The sequence below is a fragment of the Pongo abelii genome, chromosome 14, assembly GCF_028885655.2.
Source record: "Pongo abelii isolate AG06213 chromosome 14, NHGRI_mPonAbe1-v2.0_pri, whole genome shotgun sequence".
NCBI classification, from domain to species: Eukaryota; Metazoa; Chordata; class Mammalia; order Primates; family Hominidae; genus Pongo; species Pongo abelii.
This window is the reverse complement of record NC_071999.2, coordinates 119,632,917-119,642,130: the sequence shown is the minus strand read 5'-3', so window position 1 is coordinate 119,642,130 and position 9,214 is coordinate 119,632,917.

Below are 9,214 nucleotides of genomic sequence, written 5' to 3'. Positions count from 1 at the left end.
GCAGTTCACAGCTTGACTTGTTCCTTTGGCTAAATGAGTTTGGGGTCTCAAGATTTAATTTCGTTTCACAGATTACAGATGTGAGCTACCGTGCCTGGCCTACATAACAAATTTACTAAACAACCTTGTTCACTACACACTTCCTGGTCACCTTCCCATTTCTCAACTGCCTCCGAAAGCCCAAACCCCCTTACCCGTTGTCTAGCCCGAACCCTGACGCGGCCTCAGGAGATCCCGAGGACACAGGCTACGGCGTGGTTTTCTACATTTTAGGGAGACAGGAGACATCATTCAATACATGTAAGATGAACACTGCGGTCTGGAAAGGCGGGACAACTTGAAGGATGCCGGGGTGGGCTTCAGGTCATAGGTGATTTTCAGATTGTCAATCGTTTGAAAGAGTTTATCTAAAGACCAGGAATTGGCCATGCGCAGTGGCTCACACCTGTAATCCCAGCACTTTGGGAGGCCAAGGGGGGCGGATCACGAGGCCAGGAAATCCAGACCAGCCTGGCCAACATGGTGAAACCGTCTCTACTAAAAATACAAAAATTAGCCGGGCGTGGTGGCACATGCCTGTAATCCCAGCTACTCGGGAGGCTGAGGCAGGAGAATCGCTTGAACCCAGGAGGCGGAGGTTGCAGTGAGCCAAGATCACGCCACTGTACTCCGGCCTGGCGACAGAGTGAGACTCCATCTCAGAAAAAAAAAAAAAAAAAAGACCTGGAATCAATACAAAGGGGTGTGTCTGGGTTAAGATAAGAGCATGGCTGGGCGCGGTGGCTCACGCCTGTAATCCCAGCACTTTGGGAAGCCGAGGTGGGCGGATCACAAGGTCAGGAGATCAAGACCATCCTGGCTAACACACTGAAACCCCGTCTCTACTAAAAATACAAAAAATTAGCCGGGCGTGGTGGTGGGCACCTGTAGTCCCAGCTACTCGGGAGGCTGAGGCAGGAGAATGGCGTGTACCCAGGAGGCGGAGCTTGCAGTGAGCGGAGATTGAGCCACTGCACTCCAGCCTGGGCGACAGAGCGAGACTCCATCTCAAAAAAAAAAAAAAAAAAGAGCTTGTGGAGACCAAGGTTCTTATGCAGATGAAGCCTCCAGGTATCAGGCTTCAGAGACAATAGATTGCAAATCTTTCTTTTCAGACTTAAAAAGGCACCAGACCCAGTGAATTCTCTCCTGGATCAGGGGAAAGATTCTGGCCACTTGCTTCAGCCACATTTTTTTTTTTTTTTTTTTTTTTTTGGCCAGCCATTGTGAATACTTACATAATTAAAACTGTCTTTTTCTCTTGGTAATCTGCCTGATCACATTGATTCCCAGGTCCAAGGAATTCCCAGGTCCCTCAAGCAATGGAGTAGAAGAAGTGTTTTGTTTTGCTTTGATTTCTTCCTCTATATTAGTATAAGTATGTCTCACTCTGGGTGTCCTGTATTTGCATTTTTATTTGCTAAATCCAGTAACCCTATTCCAGGTGTAAGTAGGTTTCTCTGGATGTACAACTTTCATCTCATGAATCTTTATATTACTGCTCCTAAATTCTAACCTAGACAATGTCATTATTTTTCAACAGTAAAAATAGTCTGAATTAAGCCTTCCAGATGCATACTCCCTTCTTTCCTGAGGCAGATGAAGTAGAGAAGAATGAAGGCAATTAACAAATCTGGATGAACACCCCAGAAGCAGCTCCTGCTGCACCCACCTCAGCAAAGAATCCAGAGGCGACCCCTCCTCTCCATCTGCTCCTCCTCCAGTCCACTGTCCTCTTTAACCCTCCTCATTGTCCCCTGCCTCCACTCTTGTCAGACAGCAAGCTACAGAATAACTGGTGAAGTACTTTTTTTAAAAAATAAATCAGACCACATCAGGCTCTTCAGCATGGAAATGTGGACCACAGCCCATGGGCCAGCCCATCAGTCCCGATCATCCCCATCACACCCCATTAGTCCCCACCGGACCCCTTCATCCCCATCAGACTCCATCAGACCCCAACAGACCCCGTCAGTCACCGCCAGACCCCATCACACCCCATTAGTCCCAATCAGTCCCCATCAGACCCCATCACCCTCATCAGACCCCATCAGACCCATCAGACTCCATCAGTCCCCAGCAGACCCCAGGAGTCTCCATCAGACTCCATCAGTCACCACCAGACTCCATCAGACCCCATCAGACTCCATCAGACCCCATCAGACCCCATCAGTCCCCATCAGACTCCATCAGACCCCATCAGTCCCCACCAGTCACCACCAGACTGCATCACACCCCATTAGTCCCCGTCAGTCCCCATCAGACTCCATCAGTCCCCAGCAGACCCCATGAGTCCCCATCAGACCCCATCACACCCCATTAGTCCCCATCAGATTCCATCAGTCCCCAGCAGACCCCATGAGTTTCCATGAGTCACCATCAGACTCCATCATCCCCATCAGCCCCATCAGCCCCATCAGCCCCATCAGTCTCTGTCAGTTCCCATGAGTCCCCATCAGTCCCCATCAGATGCATCAGAACTTTCTGAGCACGTCATGGAGGATGACATCACACAAACCCCAGCTCTTCTTTTCCTCACATTCTCCTGTGAATCCAGCAGACCCTGGGTGAGTACCTGCTGTGTTTAGGAGTCGCAGGTCCTATTTTCCAAAGTGCTCATGGCAGCCCCACTCTTCCTAGGCTGCGACTGGCTCCTCTATGGAGGAGAGGGGTCTGTGTTTCTGCTCCTGACTCTGGGCGGCTATGACTTGGCAGAAGCAACATGGTGACACAGTTTCCTCTTGTCCATCTAGGACACCAACTCTCCAAGCCCAGCCTCCAGGCAGTGTGTAGGCGTTGCAGACAAGCATGGGTGGGTGACCCAGTGATGGCACAGCTGAGTGACAGCTGACAGCCACCACTGACCCCAGGTGGGTCATGACCAGCCCTCAGATGCCCCTTGGTCCCAGGGGTATGACCATGATGGCCAGACCCTGAGGACCACCTGGAGGTGCCCAGGCCACCCGGAACCCTGTAAGGGCACAATGAGAGGAGGGTTCTTGTTCCAACCACAACTCTGGGGCGATTTGTCGCACAATTAATAACTGGAACTGTCCTGGGAACTGGGGACTCAGAGATGAGGAAGACGGAGCTGTTGCCAGAGTCCACATTCAGTCCAGAGAGACAGCAGGAAGACAGCCCCCAGAGATGCTCTGTGCTCAGGCCCGAGGGCTGCAGGGGTAGCAGGCCCCTCCCTGGACCTTCTGGGATGCTGGCGGTGGCTCTGGGGTGCCTGCGGGTGGGTGTGTCTCAGGCTGGAGATGCCCATGGAGTGCCCAGGAATCAGATCCTCAGGTCAGCCATCAAGCAAGAGTCCCCAGCCTCATCTCTCCGGGGATCAATCTGCCATGGTGTGATTAAATCAGTCAGTCCTGGCGCCAAGGAGAAAACAGCCAGTAAGGGACCACGAGGCGCCTGTGCGACTGTGAAGCTGCCATCCTGGGACTCCAGTGCTGTCCCCTCCAGGGGCTTCCAACACCGCCCCCCCACCCTGACCTTCTCTTATGTGGCACATGAACATCGGAGGATGCAGCTCCGGGGCTGCCCCTTCTGCACACAGGAGCGATTGAAGCACAGGTGGGCACCCACATCCCATCTGCTGGGTCCCACAGCAAATTCCACCAGGGTTCCTCTGTGACAAATATTTGCTGCCAAGGCTGAGTGGAGGCCAGCCAAGAATGCGGCTAAAGCAAAGTGTGGCTTCTTCTTCCTTTTTTTTTTTTTTTTTGAGATGTAATTTCTCTCTTGTTGCCCAGGCTGGAGCGCAATGGCGCGATCTCAGCTCACCGCAACCTCCGCCTCCTGAGTTCTCCTGCCTCAGCCTCCCAAGTAGCTGGGAGTACAGGCGTGTGCCACCACGCCAGGCTAATTTTGTATTTTTAGTAGAGACGGGGTTGCTCCACGTTGGTCAGGCTGGTCTCGAATTCTTGATCTCAGGTGATCTGCCTGCTTTGGCCTCCCAAAGTGCTGGGATTTCAGGCATGAGCCACCGCGCCTGGCCAAGCGAGTTGTGGGTCTCTTCTCCCTCCCCTGCTCTCTATCTCAGAGGGAGAAGAGCCAGGGAGGGCCAGGAGGATGCAGGCCTCACTGGGCCCGCCTGCACCCACCCCAGGGTCAGGGGGTCTGAGCAGCATTCTGGGTTTGTAAAGAAACCCCATCTCCAAGAATTCTGGGGAGGAAGCTGTCTAGGGAGTGCTGTCTTGCAGGGTGGCTTGTGAGCGGTTTTATCCCTTCTGTGACAGTCTTCAGTGATGCTGGAAGCCTGGCCCTGCCGGGAGCTCCAGCTCAGCCCAGCACCTGGTGCCCTCCTCACTGTCACTGGACGTGCACCCTAGGAGGCAGTGTGTGTCCACAGATCATTTCTCCCTGAGAACTGTCTCAGCTCCAAAATCACTCTTACTGTTTTCCTATAACCCCGCCTGGCTGTCCCTGTGGGCAATTTCAGAGCTACATGTGTGCTGTGTGCATTTCCAGTGGGGAGAGATGGCTTCCTACCTGTTTTCACACTCTTTAATCCCTGCTCATAAACACTATTTCCGCAGAACCCCTGAATCAGTGATAGAAAAGGTAGCAGGTACTGCACTCTAGCCTGGGCAACAGAGCGAGACCCTGTCTCTGAAACAACAAGAGCAAAAGCCTTTCTGGTAGATGGTGGTGTATACGCTGGTCTTAGTTTCTATCCAGTTTAAAAATCTTTGCTATTTAATTGGAGTGTTTAGATCATTAATGAAATTAATTATATGGTTAGGTTTAAGTTTACCCTGTCTTTAATTTAAAAATAAAAAGAAGGCTGGGCGTGGTGGCTCATGCCTGTAATCCCAGCACTTTGGGAGGCCGAGGCTGGATCACGAGTTCAGGAGTTCGAGACCAGCCTGACCAACATGGTGACACCCCATCTCTAGTAAAAATACAAAAATGAGCTGGGCGTGGTGGCGGGCGCCTGTAATCCCAGCTACTCAGGAGGCTGAGGCAGGAGAATTGCTTGAACCCGGTAGGCAGAGTTTGCAGTGAGCTGAGATCGTGCCACTGCACAACAGCCTGGGCAACAGAGCAAGACTCTGTCTCAAAAAAAAAAAATAAATAAATAAAACAAACAAAAATAAAAAGAAATAAGGATGTCCTTAAGGTACAGTGAGGTCATTCCCGTGGTCCCTGAGCCAACCTGTCTGGTGTCCTCATAAGAGGAGGAGATTAGGGTACAGGCACACCGGGGCATGACAGTGAGGACACGGGGAGAAGACACTGCCAGCCAAGGAGGGGGCCTCAGGAAGAGGGAGGAGGCCTCAGGAGGAGGGAGGGGGCCTCAGGAGGAGGGAGGGGGCCTCAGGAGGAGGGAGGGGCCTCAGGAGGAGCCAGCCCTGGGCCTGAAGAAGGGGAGAGAATGAATTCCCACGGTCCAGCCCAGCCCGGCTAGCAGCCCTTTGCCACAGCAGCCCTGGGGCACGTGCGGCACTGCACTGTGTGGGCTCCACTGGGGAAGGGAGAAGAGGGGAAGGGGGTGGGGAGCAACTACAGCCCCCACCAAGCTTCCTGCCCTGACCGTACACTGGGCCCTTCCCCAGGGCTTGGTGGTCAGGCTGGAGCAGGCTCAGGTGGGACCGCCCTCTCTGAACAAACATCGCTTCCTGAAGCCTTCCTGGATGGCCCAGAGACAATGATTTGCTCCGTCTCTCATTCTCGCAAAGCAGTTTTTTTTTTTCTTTTTTTTTTTTTTGGGAGATGGAGTCTCGCTCTGTCTCCCAGGCTGATCTCACCTCACTGCAACCCCCACCTCCCAGGTTCAAGCAATTCTCCTGCCTCAGCCTCCCGAGTAGCTGGGGTTACAGGCTCCCGCCACCATGCCTGGCTAACTTTTGTATTTTTAGTAGAGACAGGGTTTCAACATGTTGGCCAGGCTAGTCTCAAACTCCTGACTTCATGTGATCCACCCACCTCAGCCGCCCAAAGTGCTGGGATTACAGGTGTGAGCCACCAGCGGCCTCATTCTCACAGAACTTTATTGCGGTTATTATGCAATGCCATATTGTATTGCAATGTTTCATAAAAATGTTCCTATTATCTACTATGAAAATAGCACCTGCTTATGGGTAGCACTCTTAAAATTTTCTCCCAAAGCAAATTGTAAGCTCCTACATACCAAGAGCCTAGCAAAATACCTGATGTTCAAAAATCTGAAAAAATGGGCCGGGTGCGGTGGCTCACGCCTGTAATCCCAGCACTTTGGGTGGCTGAGGCGGGCGGATCACGAGGTCAGGAGATCGAGACCATCCTGGCTAACACAGCGAAACCCCGTCTCTACTAAAAATACAAAAAAAATTAGCCGGGGGTGGTGGTGGGCGCCTGTAGTCCCAACTACTCGGGAGGCTGAGGCAGGAGAATCGCTTGAACCTGGGAGGCGGATCTTGCAGTGAGCCGAGATCGCTCCATTGCACTCCAGCCTGGGCGACAGAGCGAGACTCCGTCTCAAAAAAAATAAATAAATAAATAAAAAACCGCCAGGATTGTTGAGCACGGCTTAGCGGGCACGGCCAGGAGTCATGTGTCCTCCATCACTCCCATGGACAGACGGGCGCCTAGCGACGGTGCAGCTGAGCTCGGGGCAGACTCTGCCCAGGCCCACTCGGTGTCTGGGCCTTCCCCACGCGGCGTGGCCACAGCCTGCTTCTCCTGGACAGCCGCTCATCACCCTTGTCCCAGCAAGATCAGGTCCGCATGCTCTGGCCCAGGCCCTCCAACACAGGGCAAAGAGAAGGCGGGAGGCGCAAAGGGATGGCCCAGAGCCGGCCTGCGCCGCTGGATCTGCAGATCAGGTGCTTGTCTCCCCACCTCCCCGCGTGCGCCCCTGCTTGCTTTCAGGCAGGAGGTCTGTGGGTCGGGGGAGTCAGGTGACGCTAGGCACACGAAGTCCTGCAGCCCCAGCTCCAGAGGAGGGTGGCCTCTGTCTCAGAAGCTAGGACTCACCATGGCCTGGGCTTGTTGACGCTGCATGGTCAAGGCAGCAGGGCAGGCCCCAGAAGAAGGGGGCATCTCTCCTCACCGTTTAAAGCAAATTATCAAACAGACAGAAAAATCTCCTCAGTCAGTCATCTTCAAAGAGTTTCATCATGTTGCTTTTTTTTTGTTTTTAATCTACCCTCTCCTTTTTTTTTCTTTGCTGGAGGTGTTTGTTTGTTTGTTTGTTTGTTTTGAGACAGAGTCTCACTCTGTTGCCCAGGCTGGAGTGCAGTGGTGTGATCTGGGCTCACTGCAACCTCCACCCCCTGAAATTTCGATCCGCCTGCCTCAGCCTCTCGAGTAGCTGGGATTACAGGCACCCACCACCACACCCGGCTAATTTTTGTGTTTACAGTAGAGAAGGGGTTTCACCATGTTGGCCAGGCTGGCCTCAAACTCCTGACCTCAAGTGATCCATCCACCTCGGCTTCCCAAAGTGCTGGGATTACAGGCATGAGCCACTGTGCCTGGTGTGCTGGAGTATTTTTAAAGCCAACTCCAGACTTCATATCATTTTACCCGTAAGTACTCTTCTCTTTTGTCAAATAAAAAACAAATCAGGGCCATGCACAGTGGTTCATGCCGGTAACCCCAGTGCTTCGGGAGGCCGGGGCGGGAGGATTGCTTGAGCCCAGGAATTTGATACCACCTAGGCAACACAGCAAGAACCCCATCTCTACAAAAACTAAAAAATTAGCCAGGTGTGGTGGCACATGCCTGTGGTCCTAGCTACTCAGGAGGCTGAGGTAGAAGGATCACTTGAGCCCGGAAGTTCCAGGCTGCAGTGAGCCAAAATCACACCACTGCACTCCAGCCTGGGTGACAGAACAAGACCCTGTCACAAACCCCCTCACCAGAAAAAAAAAAAAAAAAAAAAAAAAAAAAGGAAATCTCCAAAGCGTAGAAGCAGAAAGTAGAAGAGTGGTTGCCAGGAGCAATAAATAAATAAATCGAGAGCGTTTTAAAAAATCTAGACTTGGTGCTGTTTCTGAAAGGATGATTGCAAGTGTGTCAGACCTGTGAGGTCTCAAGAGTTGGGCAAAACGCGGTTTTCTTGTGTGCAGTGGAGCAGCACAGTGTGGGGAGGGGGGTGGGGGGCCTGTTGACCAGGCAGCGATGCGAGAAAGCTGCATCTGAACCCCTGCCCAGTCTGAGGCTAGGCACACAGTCAAGGCCCTGGAAGAGACTTAACCAGAACTGGTCTCTGGGCCTACAGTCAGGGCCCTGGAGGAGACTTAACCAGAACTGGTCACCAGTGCATTTGGTTCCAATGAGAACAACAGTTCAGTTACATATTTATGAGGCAAAAGACAGGACTTTGGAGGATGTGTCCGGCCTTGTCACAGGTAAATAAGGGACATCATGAATCTCATCTTTGTCACCTGGGGACGGGGTTCTGAGCTGTTTCCAGAACATAAAGGGGGGACTTCCTAACCTCCCAGGATCATAGGGCTCAGGTAAAGCTTATCACTGTCAATTTTCCTTAAAAATAATCATTACTGTTATATATTATTATGTATGTATATATACCCACACACCTCAGATTAGGGCTTGACTCTCCCTGAAATATTAACACACCCTTTCCACCTATAACATTGCCCCCCTCCCCCCGCTGATTTCTGTCTCCAGCCCTCTGCTGAAAATCAAATCACGGGTTCCACAGCCTGGCTGCACAATGCGGTCCATTGGCCAGAGCAGGGCCTCCTGCTAGCAGGTTGGAAATGCAGCGCCCCAGTCCCCAGCCAGCTCTGCAGCACCAGGACCCGCAGGTCTCCCTCAGGGATAGAGTTGCACTGCACTGGAATTTCCTGCAGTGAGATTTGGGTGACCCTCCCCACTCCCAGTTGCCAGTCTCCTGTAACTAGGCAGCGTGTGGTCGACTGACTGGCTTCAGCCTCTAGGACAGCCTGGAGCTCCGTGGGGTTTGGCACGTGCTGTGGCTCCACGAAGATGCCCACGTCGTGGTTCATCACTGCTCGGTGGGTTCTGCTGCCGTTATCTTTGTCCTCTGTACTAACATCCCATTTTCTCAGGTCCTCCTGGCCTTGATAATGCTAGACGTTCCTTTCTTCTTGATGGGTACCCCAGAACTGAAGTACTCCTGAAGCCCTTCTAACTTCCAAAGGGCAGCAGCTTCTACAAAAAAGCAACAAGGGCCAGGCACAGTGGCTCGCGCCTATAA